This window comes from Artemia franciscana, chromosome 18 (genome assembly GCF_032884065.1).
Source record: "Artemia franciscana chromosome 18, ASM3288406v1, whole genome shotgun sequence".
NCBI classification, from domain to species: domain Eukaryota; kingdom Metazoa; phylum Arthropoda; class Branchiopoda; order Anostraca; family Artemiidae; genus Artemia; species Artemia franciscana.
In genome coordinates, this window is record NC_088880.1 from 27,490,031 (window position 1) to 27,507,697 (window position 17,667).

General features: G+C 34.1%; 1 protein-coding gene across 2 annotated transcripts in view; it reads right to left on the minus strand.

The window, feature by feature from the left end:
- The window catches only part of LOC136038827 (brain tumor protein-like), a 456,036-nt gene that overhangs the window by 438,021 nt on the left and 348 nt on the right, over positions 1-17,667 (minus strand). The window lies entirely within an intron of this gene.

Here is a 17,667-nt window from a genome sequence, read left to right on the forward strand (position 1 = left end):
GAATTTTTTGAACCTCTTGAATTCTAATCCTGATTATTTCACTGATAAATAAGATATTGTTATGTAATGTAAAGCACAATTCAATATTAGGATTAGTAATAGACCCCCTGAAATACAGTTCCCAACGATTAACTTCCGCGAAAACAGCCAATGAACGATAGTTGAGCCTCTTCGAAGTGAAATCCTGACTATTGGAAGTGACAATTTTGTGCTTCGTATAGTTAGCAAAACGATAGTTAAGTTATGTATTGCAAGGCATAAATTTTAAAGCTAAAAACAGGATCCCCCTCTCCCCAACAAAAAAGTTGAAACCCTTCGAAATAGAGGCCTAGCTACAACATTGATTATCTCATCCTTTGTTTAGTTTGTAAGGAAGTTTTAAAGGGCTTAATTAAATAAGCATTAAATATATTTTAATGCTTAGGTTCTGGTTGAAGTTAACTAAGAGTAATGAAGATAGACTAGTAAGAGCGGCATATGAAGAGATGTTGAAATGTGGTTTAAAAACCTCGTGGCCATCCCAAATTAAATCATTACTAGAAAAAGTAAGAATGCCTTATTTATGGAATAATGGTCTTTGCTCTCGTGATGTACCAACAAATTTAGAAAGCCAGGTACGATTTATATTAGAGAGTCAGGAAATTCAGCATTGGCAAGGGCTGGTTTTTGATTCTACAACCCTGAAACATTATAATCAGGCAAAACCTAGTTTTGGGGAGGAAGTTTATTTTAAATTTAACTTACCGGCTATGATTCTACGTCGTTGGATTCAGCTTTGGGCAAATTGTCTTCCAATCCAGAACAGGCAAAAAACGTTCGACAAAAATAAAATGATAGTTGGTCCTGATAGGCGGTATGTTTGTCCCCTTTGTAAAGATGATGATGAAGACTTGGATCATTTTCTCCGGAAATGCCCGGTGCTCTTGGATTTACGGGAAATTTATTTGCATGGGGTTAATTTGATGCTTCCGGGTATTCTACAAAATAGTAACCCAACCACAATATTTCGAGTGGGAGTATATATAGATAAATCTTTAATAAGAAGAAAAAGTTTTATATGATTAATTTCTTTTGTAGTTAGATTAGGTACTTTTTGCGTTGAATTCTGTTTTTTGTGCGTGCTCGTACTGTTGTTAATTTCCTTGCTTATTTGTTATTTATTCATATTTTTGTGTATATGGCCCACGGGTTTTTGAAATACACTTATCTATCCATCTATCGGAATAAGTAACAGGGGCCTCAGTCCCTCTTTCCCTACATTTCAATCCTTTGGTTCGTAAGTTAATGGACAATAGTTAAATTATGCATTGGTAGACATAATTCAATTAGGAATTGTAATAAGCCAACCCCCTCTCTCCCAAGGCGTAAACTGAAACCCTACAAAATGAACTCACGACTCCTGCATGTAAGCAGATGATCCCCCCCTGAATCCTAAAATTCTCTCATTTTTGGCACTTCTTCTCCAATTACCAAGTAAATGTTTATGTTATTATTTGTCCTCCCCCTCGAAGAAAAAAAAACTCAAAACGTAGTCCTAACTATTGCACTGGTAATTCCATCCATTGTATAGTTTCGACTGGGTAAGACATCAACAATGGCCAAGTTACATATTTTCGGGCATAAATCAATATTAAAATAACTACAAGACCCTTTGCCCCCACTCCTAAGAACGGAAAATGGGCAGAACTACTCCAAAATGCAATCTTGACTCCGCTATCGAAAGATATTCTATACGATATAATCGAATAAGATAACGATAAGATATTCGAAAGAAAATACTGCATATTTCAACTGATAATTTTCTAATTTAAATAGTCTGCAAATCGATGAACTATAGCTAAGTTTCATTTTGGGAGGCATAATAAAGTGCTCGACTAAGTAATGGACCAGGGCCGTGTCCAGGAAGGACCCAGTTTGACCCCCTCCCCCTAATTGTTTTATTCGATTCATAAAGAAGTAACAAAAATATACTTAAAGTAAATTCTATTGCCTTTTTTTTGTTAAGCCCCTCCTCCAAATCAGATGACCCCTAGAACAAAATTCAAAATACGGCCCTTAATATGCCCTTGTTTCCCCCTAAAGAAAAAGAAAAAAACGAGTGGATGGCTTCAAAATGAAATCCTGCCTGTTTTAATGGGAATTTCCACAAGAAACATGATTTAAGAGACAATAAACGAGTGTAATTTAAATAAAAAAAGGAAAAAAATAAAAATAAAAGAAACAAATTAGCAAAAAATTTTAAAAAAAAATCTAAATATTTTGACTCCACATAAAAAAACAAAACACACAAAGAAAAAGACAAAACAAAAATTTCCGGCTATTTTAAGTGACTGAAATATTTTGGAGGTAATTAAGATGTGAGTTTTTTTTATTTTGTGTGTGTGTGTGTGTTTCTATTTTTGTTTATTTTTTTGTGTTTAATCTAATTTAACTTCAAAATTTTTCCCCTTTGATCTAATTTTCCGGACATAAAGTCGAAATATTCAGATTTTTCTTATTCAATGTTTGCTGTTTTTTGTTGTTCTTTTTTACCACATTTTACTGTTCCATTTAAATTGTTTTCTCTTAAATTCTCCAAATAGAAAAGCGGGATGGCCTAAGAGATCATTTCAACAAGAGAAGTCTTAAAGAAAAGTTGATTTAATATAATCACATCGATAGATAATAATTTCATTTCGAAAAAACGGTAGATAAGTTACGCAATGTCGAACCCCTTCAAAATGAAGACCTGACTGCTCTAGTCCTACCGATGTTTTTATGCTTGGTATAGTTCGTAGTCCATGAAAAATAAATAAGTTTAATATTGCAAAACACTGTTCAAAGTTAGGGTAATAATGGACTCCAGGACCCCCCGTCCTCCCCTGAGATGAAACTTTAAAATGGAACACTGACTCATACACAAACACAGGAGGCCCCTGTGTCTGAAATTACCCCTGCTTCTTGGTACTGTTTATTCAAATTCTCAATTAAGTGTCTCTTTAATTACCCCCGTCCCGCCAAATAAGCTCATGTGTATGAACCTATCCTGACTATTCCATTGATATATTCATCCGTTGTTATTTTTCTCAAGTCGATTAATGATCGATTTATCACATATTGTAAGGCATAATTCAATTTTAGGATAAGTTATGGACCGCTGGATCCCTTCCCTCATAAAAAAATGAGCAAAATTTTTCAGAATGGAATCCCGACTCCTACAAACGGAAAAAATACATATAAGCAAATTTTGATGTGTTTTTGTAACCCCCATCCTACCCCAAAAATGTCCCACACTGAAAAAATCCTGGATACCACCCTAGGGTAATCCCCCTCACATACGAAATAATTTATGTTCGTTTTAAGTTTTAATGTTGCTCCTTAATTTCAGTTGAGAAAACTCGTATTTTTCAAAAAATTCTCACCATGAAAAATCCTCCTGAGCAGAAAATGCCCCCTCCCCTCCAAAAACATGTCTGTATGCTTCCCAACAACAAATAATACACGAAAGCAAAGGGAAAAATTCGTAACTTAAAGCCTCTTCCCTAGGGGCTGTAAAGCGGAGAGAGTCATATTATGCCCATAGGCGTGAATCATTGGACCTTTTAATCATGCCAATCAAAATTGCGATTTCACAATTTTGATCGGACAACATTTGTAAGAAAAGGGGCATGTAAGGGTGACTAGTTACTCTCCAATCTTTTTGCTCACTTACAAGGGCGCTAGAACTTTTGCTTTCTGATTAAATTAGCTCTCTCTAGAATCATTGGGTTCGTTATGATCACCCCTAGGGAAAAAAAATTTAACAAGTATCCATTATCTTTCCTCGGAAAAATATATAAAATTCCACATTGTCGTATATAGGAGCTTGAAACCTTTATAGTAGTTATCTTTTATATGCTGAATCTGAGGGTTTGATTGTCGTTAATACTGTGAGACAGTTTATGGATGTTTCTCCCCTTTTCCAAAAATTAGGCAAATTTTCTCAGGCTCGAAACTTTTGATGGGTAGTATTAAAAGTAATTGAATTCATATATTTGGAATCAGGATAAAAATTCAATTTTGTATAAATTTATTGTTATAAAAAGTCATTTTTTTACAGTTTTGGTTACTATCAAACAGTTCATTACCACGAACTGTTTGATTGCAAGACATAATTTAACGCTAGAATGAGCGATGGGCCTCCAGACCCTCCCAACAAAATTGAGTTGAATTTGCTCAAAATGGAATCCTGACTCGTGCAAAAATGTAGGGAGGGACTCTGGGCCCATATGGCTCGTGAAATTCAAAGCTTCTGAATCAATTTGTTTAATGATATACTTTTTATTATCTTCCCTCTCACAGGGATGAAATTCCTACCCTGACTATTGAAGTAATAGCTGTATTCCTTCTTTATGGATCGTAAGTCAGTGAATAATAGGCATAACAAAATTTAATTTCAGGATGAACAATGGGCCTATGGACTCTTGCCCTCTCAAAAAAATGAGTCTAAATCTCTCAAAACGGAATCTTGAATCTTGTAAGAACTCAGGGAAGGGAATCTGGACAAGGATCTATCCTGACATCCAAAACTTTCTGTACTTTTGCTGAAAATATGCAATGACATATTTTTATTACATCCCCCTCCTTCCCCGATCAAAATTCATATCCTGATTTGGTACTTATCAATTATATCGACTACATCCTAGAAGCAAAGTTAGTTTAATGAAATATTCTAAAACATGATGAAAATATAATGCCTTAGAAACACAATTATGAAAACTACAACAGAGAATTATGAACAGCAGGACCTTCAGAACGCATTATATTAAGTAACTAACCTAACAAGCTCTATACATTAAATATTTAATTGAAATATACCTGTTTAATAGTTTATCTCACTAAGACTAAGCTAATCATCTCCAAATGTAGACAGAGAAACCGGTATTACTGAGATCAAACAGATGCAACTTCCTGAGTGTAGTCCATATAATTGACAAGTACCTCTGATTATTGCACTGATAGTTGCATCTGTTTTATAGTTATTAGTCATATAGTTCTATTATATAGTCAATCAAACAGTTCGTGGTAACGAACTCTTTCATAGGAGCTACCCGGCTCAATAGTAAAGGAAACTCTAATAAACGGAATTTTTATACTAAAAGATACAATAAAAGAATCACACTTTTATGCTGATTTAAAATATATAAGTTTCATCAAATTTAGTGTTACTCATCAAAAGTTATGAGCCTGAAAAAATGTGTTTTATTTTGGAAAATAGGGGGAAACACCCCCTAAAGTGGAAATTCTTATGTCTAAGTTCAAGGAAGACGTTTAAAATGACGCTCTTAGTGCGGATTCGCACTAAGAGCGAATCCGGAAGCGATGCATTGATTTTTTGTAATTATTAGTCTATACTTGTGCTTTTGTCAAACAGTTCGTGGTAACGAACTGTAGTAAGGAGCAACCCGGCTCAATAGTAACCGAAACTCTAAAAACTGGAATTTTGATACCAATAGTTAATCAAAAGAATTACATATTAATGCTGATTTTAAATATATAATTTTCATCAAATTTATTCTTACTCATCAAAAGTTACTAGCCTGAGAAAATTTGACTTATTTTGGAAAATAGGGGAAACACCCCTAGAAGTTACATAATCTTAACCAAAATTACACCATCGTATTCAGCGTATCAGAGAACCCTATTGTTTTAAACTCCTTTTTACTTTTTTTCTTTTACTTTTGTATTTATTTTTCTTTTTTACTGTTTAATAAAGTAGAATTTAGAGAAAGAGTCAAACCTTAGCGTATCAAATAAAAAAAAAAGAACAAGTTTTTTTAACTGACAGCAAGGAGCGACATTAAAATTTAAAACGAACAGAAATTATTTTGTATATGAAAGGGGCTGCTTCCTCATTAACGCCCCGCTCTTTACGGTAAAGTTTAACTCTTTCTCTCAACTCTTCTTTTTAAAACAGTAAAAAGCTTTAGCGTAAAGAGCGGGCGTTGATGAGGAAGCAGCCCCTTTCATATACGAAGTAATTTCTGTTCGTTTTAAGTTTTAATTTCGCTCCTTACTTTCAGTTAAAAAAAACTTGCTTTTTATTTAATTTCTGAACGTTTTTGAATCAATGCATGTTTTTATTTTGGCTCTCCGCAGAGGAATAATTAAAACAAAATTTACATATTTATTTATTTATTTTTGGCTAAATGGCTTTCTCATAGTTTTAATCGAATGATTTTGAGAAAATAAGGAGCGGGGGAGGAAGCCTAGTTACCCTATGATTTTTTGGTTACTTAAAAAGGCAACAAGAGCTTTTAATTTTTTACGAATGTTTTTATTAGTAAAAGATATAAATAACTTATAAATTAGCTTACGTAACGAAATTTTGTATTCTCATATTTTTATTGCATATATGAGGGGGTTCACCCCCCTCGTCAGTGCCTCGCTCTTTACGCTAAAGCTTAAATTTTGTCCCAGTTCAATAAGAATGACCCCTGAATCATAAAAGCCGTAGAATAAATAGTTGAAAATACTAAAAATACTTTAGCATAAAGAGCGAGGTAATAGAAGGAGGTGAGCCCCTCATATTCGTAATAATCTCTGTTCGTTTTAAGTTTTAATGCTGCTCCTTACTTCCAGTTGGGAAAACTCTTTCACATTTATTTTTTCATTGTTTTTTTTTAACAATGCTAGGAAATCCTGCGCTCCCTTCATGGAAATTTTCTTCCCCCATAACAAATTCCTCAATGGAAAGTTCCCCCAACATATCCCCCTCTTCTCAACCACTCCCCCCAACGAAAAAATCCCCCCGGAAACTTTAAGCACTGGTCACAGTTTGTAACTTGTAGCCCCTCCCAAGGGAACTGTGTGGGAGTAAGTCGTCTTCAAAGACATAGTTATAAAGTTTTTCGACTACGCTGAATAAATTGGCTATCTCAAAATTTTGATCCATTGACTTTGGTAAAATAATTAGCGTGGGAGGGGGCCTATGTGCCCTCCAATTTTTTTAATCATTTAAAAAGGGCACTAGAACTTTCGATTTTCGTTAGAAAGAACCCTCTCGCAACATTCTAGGACCTGTGGGTGGATAAAATCACTCCTATAAAAAAAAACAAAAAAACAAAAAAACATACAAACAAATAAACACTCATCCGTGATCTGCCTTTTGGCAAAAAAAAAATACAAAATTCCATATTTATGTAGATAGGAGCTTGAAACCTCTAGAATAGGGTTCTCTGATACGCTAAATCTGATGGTGTGATTTTCGTTAAGATTCTATGACTTTTAGGGGGTGTTTCACCCTATTGTCTAAAATACAGCAAATATTCTCCGTCACGTAACTTTTGATGGGTAAAACTTGATGAAACTTATATATTTAAAATAAGCATTAAAATGCGATTCTTTTTATGTTGCTATTGGTATCAAAATTCTATTTTTTAGAATTTTGGTTACTATTGAGCCGGGTCGCTCCTTACTACATCTTCGTTACCACGAACTGTTTGATAATAATAAAAGAAAATACTAGAATAATGGAATTTTTACTTTATAATGCACTGTTTGTTTCTATTGATAAGATTATCAGTTTTCCTTTCAATCTTATCCGTATTTTTAAGTTATATTTAAATTATATTTCTATTAAATATTCTATTACAATCACAGGCAGACAGTTTTTCTACAAGCTCTTTCTACAATGAAATAAAAAAACGACAACAAGTTTTTCAATTGCAAGTAAGGAGCGACATTAAAACTTAAAGCGAACAGAAATTATTCCGTATATGAAAGGGGTTGTCCCCTCCTCAACCCCTCCCTCTTTACGCTAAAGTTTGACTCTTTCTCACAACTCTACTTTTTAAAACATTAAAAAACTTTAGCGTAAAGAGCGAAGGGTTGAGGAGGGGACAACCCCCTTCATATACGGAATAATTTCTGTTCTTTTTAAGTTTTAATGTCAATCCTTACTTGCAGTTAAAAAAAAAATGTTTTTTTTATTGAATTTCTGAACGTTTTTTAATTGATGCGTGTTTTGATTTTGGCTCACCGCACATGAAAAATTAAAACGAAATTTGAATATTTTTTTTTTTGTAAATGGCTTTCTCATAGTTTTGATCGGACGATTTTGACAAAAAATGGGTGGGGGAGGACGCCTAGTTGTTCTTCAGTTTTTGGCTACTTAAAAAAGCAACTAGAATTTTTTTTAGCCGTTTTTATTAGTAATAAATATACGTAACTTACGAATTAACTTACGTAACAAAAATCTATATTTGTATATTTTTATTGCGTATATGAAGGGGTTCTCCTCCTCCTCAATTTTACCTTGCTCTTTGCGCTAAAGCTACAATTTGGTCCCAATTCTTTAAGAATGACTTCTTAATCGCAAAGGTCGTAGAATAAATAGTTGAAATTACTAAAAATAATTCATCGTAGAGAGAGAGGTATTGTAGAGGGGACGAATCCCCTTATAGACATAATAATTTCTGTTCATTTTAGGTTCTACTGCTGCTCCTTACCTTCACCTGAAAAAAACTTTTATTTTCATTTTCTCATTGTTTTTTTTTTAAATAATGCAAAGAAATCGTGTGACCTCTTTATGAAAATCTTCTTCCGTCATGATAAATTCCTCCATGGAAAAATCCTCCCACGTAACCCCCAACCCAACTTTAACGTGAAAAAGTCCCCCTGAAAACATTTGTACACGTCCCAATAACCCCTACTATTGTTAAACAATGGCCAAACTTTGAAATTTGCAGCCTCTCCCCCGAAAACTGTGGGTGATTAATTTGTTTCAAAATCCATAATGACTAGGTTTTTCGACTATGCTGAACAAAATGGCTATCTCCAAATTTTGATCCAATGACTTTGGAAAAAATATGCGCGTGATAGGGGGGCCTAGAACTTTTAATTTCCGTTAGAATGAGCCCTCTCGCGATAATACATGACCACTGGGTCGATACGATCACCCCTGGGGAAAATAAAAAAAAATAAAAAAATAAACACGTATCGGTGTGAAAAAAATTCAAATTTCCACATTTTTATAGGTGGGAGCTTGAAACTTCTACAGTAGGATTCTCTGATAGGATGAATCTGATGGTGGGATTTTTATTAAGATTCTTTGACTTTTAGAGGGTTTTTCCCCCTATTTTCTAAAACAAGCCAAATTTTCTCAGTCTCGTTACTTTTGTTGGGTACAACTAAACTTGACGAAACTTTATATTTAAAATCGCTGGAAAATGCATTTCTTTTGATATGACTATTGGTATCAAAATTTCATTTTTTAAAGTTTTGGTTACTATTGAGCCGGGTTGCTCCTTACTACAGTTCGTTACCACAAACTGTTTGATTATTCTGGCTGTTTTATGAAGTAACAATTGTTTTTACCATGTTTACTTCTCAACAGCCCTGATTTTAGGCTTTTTTATACATATTTTTTCATTACTTGTCAATGAGAATTTCGACAAAAATACCCTATAATTTACCTTGAAGATTTTTAAACTTATTCAATATTTGTATATCCCTCTTCCCACCTTGAGCTCGCAAAACTAAATTTTAATAGGTCTAAAGTACATTAGCTCCAATCATTCTATCACAATTTTAGAATATGCCCACACATAAAAGCAAATGAATATTTTCTCGCTGCTCTTATCTTAATGAAATTCACCACAATGCTTAAATTGTTTCAATTTGCATAAGCAATTTTTTATCCAGATTTAAAAATTAAAGTTTTTATCCAACGCTCCTCTAGTGGCAGTGACTCACAAGCTTGCAGAAGCAGAACTGATCGAAATTTAAGCTCATTTTGATGAAAGAGCAAAGAGGACACGTTTACCAAACAGGTGCAGCCATGAACATTTTTTTCCATCATTTTTATTGTTTTCTGCAAATTTTAGCAAGGGATATAAATCAAACAAAGATCGGATTTTTTTGCGGGGCCAACTCTATGCATTAAATATTTTAAATAGAAAAAGATTTAGTATATATATATATATATATATATATATATATATATATATATATATATATATATATATATATATATATAGTCATATTTAATTATTTGAATAATTTTTACATTATTTTCAAAAGCAATTTGCTTTATAATTCACAACAATCTTTTCGTTCATTTTGATGGTAAAGCGAGGCCCTTTCAAATACAGGGCCCAATAACCCTTTATCCGGCACTCTTACTCAAAAGTGCCACACTTTATATATGGGTGTGCAGAGCTTTTCGACCCTCACCCTATCTAGCTCTCTTTTGCCAGAATAATCTATTAGATTTTTGACAAATAATCTGGTTTACTAGTATGTAATAAAATTATAACAAATTTATCAAGGACTACTTTTCAGTCAATGACAGAGACCCGAGCGCCACTGGGAAATTCCCCCAGGATGGACGGCAAACACTATCAGGATCTTTATTTTTACTAAGATTTACATGGTTATATTTAATTGTCATTGTTTTACTGAGGCACCACTGCCCCCATCCCTCCAACTGATATCCGTGCAATGAGCTTCTCTATTCAAAATAGAAAAAAAAGATAATTTTTTATCTTAACAGCTTCTTCCCTATTACTGATATCGGTGCCATGAGTTTCTATATTCAATTTAGAAAAAAAGTTATTCAGGGAATATTTTTCTATACTTCACAGTGTAACTATTAGAGAATATTTCGCGAGTATCTACGTTTTATAATAAATATATTCATTTTTTTTTACATATTTTCCCCACTGTGTTGTACAATCCTCCAAATTTCATTTCAACTTTTCTTTTTATTCAGCTACTGAAAGCATAGTCAAAATATTTGGCGACCAAGAGACATTTTCAACATTGGCATTTGGCAACCTCTGCATAACAGACATTTGTGGCCATATCCAAAAATTATGACAACGATACCAATTAATGAAGGTACAAATCCTATAATTAAAGGAGGCCTCTTTTAAGAATTTGGGTGAAAAATATGCAGCTATTGCCTATGAACAGCTGCCGAAAAACAGCTATCATCTTATACTTGAGGGATATTTCCATTGTAAGTAATTTAAAAGAAATGCCACAATCCTTAATAAAAGAGCTTCTTGTCTTAATGAAATAAAAGAAATCAATAATATAAAATGTTTTAGTAATAAAACATTTATTAAATATGGTATTTAACCCATACCATATTTAAACTATACAAGGAAAGCAGGGCAGCTTCTGTCTACAACGCAAGGAGACAACTTGACTCAGTAACTAATGAAATAAAAAACAACAAGTCTTTCAACTGAAAGTAAGGAGCAACATCAAAACTTAAACAAACAGAAGCTATTATGTATATGAGGAGGTAATCACCATGCTTTTGACGCTGAAGTTCTTCGGCGCCTTAAAAAAAAGACTTATTGTTATAATTAAACAACCCTGATGTTTCACAGCTCATTCTTTAAGAATTGAGGTGAAATTTAAACTTTAGCCTAAAGAGTGAGGTTTTGAGAAGGAGGGCAACCACTAATATACTAATAAGTCCCGGTTTTTGAAATTTTAGTGTTGCTCCTTACTTTGATTTGAGAAAACTTTTTTTTATTTAATTTCTGATCTTTTTTTAAATAGTGGCATGCAGGAAATCTCCCTCCCAAGGAAACACGCTCCCCTTTCATCGTAGTTGAAGGGTCCAAAAATTGTGTCTGCAAGAAAGACCCCCGCCCCAACCAACAGCTCTCAGCGCAAGGGTTGTAACTTAGGCCCTGGAGGCATACAAAGTTCTTGTAGAAAGGACGATCGCATATGCTTTGGAGGGGACTCATTTGATTGGTAATCAGAAGTTCTAATGCCCCCTTTAAGAGTCAAAGTGATCAGAGCGTGGCTACACATTGCTTGTGGAGATATCTCCGCAGGTGTAAATTGGGATACGGTACAATTTATTTGCCTAGGCTAAATTTGTCATGAAGTTGTGGCAATACTGGCCCAAAGGCATTTGCAATAAAGCTTATCTATACTTTTTGAGATCGCTTCTACTCACAGTCTATATAGACACCCGTTGCGCATACACTTTTCAAAAGCTATCGTCGCGACAGTAATGGGCGCTCTGTCAAAACCAGACACTCTTGCAGTTGGAAACTGGATTCCAAAGAGGCTGATAGGTCACAACAAAAATTCCCGTTCTCACTACCGGAATAGAGCCAAGATCTTTCCGCACTGATAGGATGTAAGAGTGCCGGAGGTTAACGGTTAATCTAACGATGTGTATTAAAATTAAAATCTTTCTACGGGCAAGATACGACTCCACTTAACTAGTGTCTATACAGACAATTTATAACAATGAAACATATCCAGGGTAATTTGAATGAAATGACTAAAAAAAACCACAATGGGCAATCTTACAATACAGTTTTCTACCAAACAAATTGTAGGCAATCTCCCAATTCTGAAATAATTACTCAAGATGTATTTGCCTCAACAATTAGAAATAGGGCCAAAGCCCCAGCTTCTCAGGAATTCACAATTTTTAACAATGCAATAAACGTCCTCAGAATTGTTTCTGACTATATCTACATTTGAGTACACGCGGCTCTTGTTCATATTCTGCGAGTTATATATAAGTTTCTAGGTAACACGTCGCATAGAAAGAATTTATTAAAATCTCTCTTGGATTACGCGCAGAAACAGAAGGGAAGCCTGATAGAGCACCTAAGTGTACGTATACTGGACATACGATTCACAGGTATGATCCTCAGATTAATCACCATTTCAAAAAATATTTTATTATTTATTAATGAAAATAATTTTTCTCTAAAACATCGAGTGTATAACGACTTTGATGTAAACTTTCTTCTATATATTTATCGTATATTTTGTCTAAATTTAAAAACTGCAAAACAATAATTATATATTAAGCACTGTTATTAATATATGTAAATTATTTTTCATAGGATAATTACATAAGATAAATAAATTCGAAAAATATTTGAGCCATAAGAAAAATAAAATCAACGAAAAACGGATAAGACGATGGCGAGGGGATAAGCACGCAGAAGCTGTTTTGGAGTTTTCTGTGGAAAATCTCCAACTTTAAAGTTATATCAGGAACTGAAAATTTTCTAACAAGAAAAAATTTGCAAAATTTGAAATAATTTATCCGAATTCTGTTTAATTTGCCATTTTTAAGAAGGGAGAAAAGACCTGAAGCAAAAAAAAAAAAACAGAATGATTACAGAAACTAGAATAAAGTTTGGCCAGCGCCCGTCTATTATACTTCCTTCTATTTGCAACAATCTTTGCAAAGCCAATCTGGATCTTTTTACTTATTAAATAAAATAAAAACAAGTTTCTTTTTAACTGAAAGTAAGGAGCGATATTAAAACTTAGAAGAAAAATTACTCCATATATGAAAGGGGCTATTCCTTCCTCAACACCCCGCTCTTTACGCAAAAGTTTGACTCTTTCTCTCAAATCTACTTTTTAAAAGAGTAAAAAAACTTTAGCGTAAAGAGCGAGGTGTTGGAGAAGGACCGTTACTATATGTTAGGACTGGTCAAAGTTTGTAACTTGCAGCCCCTCGCACAGGGACTGCAAGTTACAACTTTCTATTTACCTTTTGACAGAAAAAGACTGAGAAATACAGACATAATTTGTCTTAATCCTTAAGCCGGCTTAAATCTTATACACAGGCACATATAAATTAAATAGGCTACTTCCTGGCAAAATGTCCTCGAGAACAAGAAACCGAAATATCCATCCTATTGTTCATTCCTTTCCGGCTCCTGCGAAATCAACGCATTGATGCATAGTTACAGATTTTATTCTTGCCACGTCACAAATCATTCCGATACTTGATATGCCATTACAGATAAATCCAAGTCTTAGTCTATCTACTTAGTCAAGTACAACAGTACTTACCTCTTATACCCACCCCACTCAAGAAGTGAATTTAGGTTAATCCTAATGAAATATACCTAAGAATGATGAAATAAAATAATTTAGCAAGAAAATGGTACTTGTATGACAGGGCCTTATCCAGGCTTTTCTCGGGGGTGTTTTACAAAAGAATTTTTTCGACGAAGGTACACAAAAAAAACTGAAAAACGCATAAGAAATTTGTTTATAACCATTTTTGTTACACTTTTAAGAGTCAAACAAACATTTCGGGGGGGGGATCAAATCGCCAAACCCCTCCCCTGGATACAGCCTCATTGTATGATATAGCCCGGATCATTCAAGCTGTCCATACATTGACGCATTGCAGAACTATTTTTTTTTCGTTAGTTTCTTTCAGCTTGGCTTAAGGTATAAAAAAATGAGAAGTGACCACGACGTAAAGCGAAGTCCTTTTAAATACAGGGCCTGATTCGGCCAAATCGTGCTCTATCCGGCCTTGTTGCTCAAAAGGACAGGAAAATATTCTGGGAAAAAAAAAAATTTGGACCCATCCTTCCTTTCAGAATTTATAGATTTTCAATTTCAGCTGAAATATTCGTTGCTTTTGATTTTATTAATTAAAAAACAACAATAATTGAATCAAAAGTGAGAATTATCTTGAAATCTAAAATGAGCATTACAAATATATCATATAATGCTTAATTTAGGCATGAAACAATCATAGATTATTATATATGAATTAATGAAACTCAAAGCAAACAAAAATTAAAATGAATAATCAAACAGAAAGATAATATATGCTTTTAAGAATTAACAGACGAAGCATAACACGGAAAAAGATTAAACTGAATAATGTAAAGTATACCATTACTGCTACTAACAAATCACTGCTGCACCAAGCCACCTAAGGTCAACAAAAAACAAAATCGAAAAGAAAAATATAAAATTTAATTTACATCCAAGGTCAACACAACTACGCACGCTCTTCCTCCCTCCAAATCTGTTCAATGCCTCCATCCTTACACCCTCCCAAGAAGTTTTCATTTCACTCAATGCTCCCTTGCACCTCCCTCGTACCAAAACCAAGGGTGACGAAGAGAAACTACGAAACATCTAAATTCTGTAACAGTGAGCGTCACTTGCACTTCATAGAAAACATACAAATATTTTTAAACAGTCTTTCCTTTATCATTGTAGCATTTAAAAAACTGGTACCTCAAGAAATTAATTTCATTATGTTTTAAACATTCAAACGGGTGTCATTAACCTGATGTGCAGTAAAAAACACCTTAGTGAATGAATCAAAATTTGTTAATGCACATTTTTGTTATGTTTTCACGAGTCAGAAACAATTTTTTTATTTGGGGGGGGGGGTTTAAACCCGGTGAAGACCCCACCCCCTTCCTGTGTACGACCTTGATCCTCAGACTAAAATTTATCTTAAACTTTAGGGTTCATATTGCCGGGACTTGCGATGTTTTGCTGTATTGCAGTAAAATTTCATAATTTTCAGGTACGTGTTCACCAACGTACCAAGCACAATTTTTGGCCACGTAATGAAATCTTCATATATTGAACCATTAAACTAGTGTGTTTTCACTCCCGGATACTACTTTACAAAACGTATTTTCCTCAACGCTGGATATAGCCTTGGGTGATTGGGAATCTGGTCCAGGGTTCACAATCAACCTCGGAACAATTAGTCAATGTATTATGAAACTTTAAGAGAAATATTTACGTGCAATTGACCAGTTGTTTGGCATGCATCTTGTTTATGGAAAATTTAAATCTGTTAGGCGTACACCATTTGGGAATACTGTTCCAGATAATATTTCATAGTGGATTAGTTGCTGATCTTTTTTATGCTGGTATTGTGACCCCTGTGCCGAAGAAAGGAAAAGATAAAATTAATGTAGTTCGTAGTGACCCATAACTGTTTCACCAGTATTTTGTAAATTATTAGAGCTGTTCGCTATTGATGAGATTAAACTAGTCTGTTCCATCCCAGACAATCAGTTTGGCTTTAAAAAAGCTACAGCCGTGAACATATCCACCGAGTTATTGCAAATATTCTCTTAGACGTGGAAGAATATAAGGATATTGTTATTATGACTGGTCATGATGTATCCTGGGCGTATGATTCGGTGACACATCCTCAGCCACTGCTCAGTACCAGCCACCGCGGACTTTATCCCTCAATCCTACGTATTTACAAACATTTGCATAGTAAACTTCATCGGTTTGTTGAAGTGCCAATTAGAAATGATTTCGTTGTTTCAAAAACTATAATTTGTATTTGGAAAGGTATTAGGCTGGGCGGGGTGTCATCGCTACCATTTTATAATAATACCATGCTAGAGGCTCAGAAGAAAGTTCAGACATCATTTATTTTCGAGGCTTTGATTTGTCTCTTTTAAGTTATGCTGACGATGTCCTGAACCTCAATCGGACCATTCCTGGTAATGAGGAAAATTTTGAGATTTTATGTTCCGAATCTAGGAAAATAAGGCTGAAGTTTAATTCCGAAAAGAGTGAAGTTGTTTCAATTGGTATGACACGCAATCAGTCCATCCCCGATATCGTTTGTCTTGATGGTCATCCTCTTAAGCTGTCGCCAAGCATAAATTACCTTGGACTACCCATTGGAAATGATCTAAAGCATAGTCGAGAACTTTTATTAAGGTTTCTAGGTGCAAAGCTTCGCAACGCAAACGGCCTGCTTGTTTCTTGTAAAGCACGTTATAAAAGGTGTGTGCTTTCTATAATTTTTGAAGCGTTTTCTGGGCCCCGTTTGTTAGCTTTGTTGCAATTTTTGGAGTGTTTTTAGTACATCAGATAAAAGAGCTTGTCGATCAATTTTCTTTTGGTACGCTGAGTTCCTACTGGGCGTACCGATGTGGGCCAAAAACCGGCGTATGGTTTCTATATATGGAATTGTGGATCCGTATGTTGTTGTCGTGGAGCGTAGATTGCAGTTCGAACAGAGTTTGGATACCTCAAATAATTTATCTAGTGCCTTTTCATAATTGTTATTTCTGATTGATATGTTGCCTTTTGTTTCCTGTATTATTTTTTTCCTTTTCCTTTTTTATTCCATTTTGACACCATGGTGTGTTTATTGGGTAAATAAAGTTTCATTCATTCATTCATTCATTAAATCCTTGAGAAAAAAAAACAAAAAAAAAAAAACAAGAAAACCTTCAGATCGTTATTTCTGTCTAACCTTTGATATTTTCAAATTATGACAGTTTCTTTGGGAAATTATAAAATGAACATCTGGGTTAAAAAATGATCTCAAAACTTACTTGACGGTTTTTTTTTACAATAAGACCAATTAATTCTTGTTTTAATTTTTTCTTCAACTTTTTAGCAAAAACCGTTCCTTTTTCTTTCTTAGTCAACTGACCTGGAGTGGGGCCTAAATAATGTTTATGCATTTTGTTTGTTCAAGTTTGATTTTTATTATTTATTTTTGTGGGGGTAGAAGAGGTCATATATTCGCTAATGAGAATTCAATGACCCTTTTTCTGCTTGAAAATTATGATTTAAGCCAAAATGTAAGCAGAAACTTAAAAACCTGAACTGCACCCGTGCAGAATGGAACAAAGGACTTGGGGTAAGAGCCGAATCGACAATCTCTTTTTATAGCCAGTAGTTAAGTTTTATGCTGTATAAAACTTGAGAACAAACCGGTTTTATCTGTCTGTATTAAGAAACAATTAGCTTATGCTCAGTGGAAAACAAGTGGCTGGTGACATAATACATTGGAATTATATAATTTGGCTATAAATTTGTACATTAAGGAGGGAAGTAGGTTAGGTTACCCCCCCCCCCCACCCCTCTTATATGTAAATATATAACATAAAT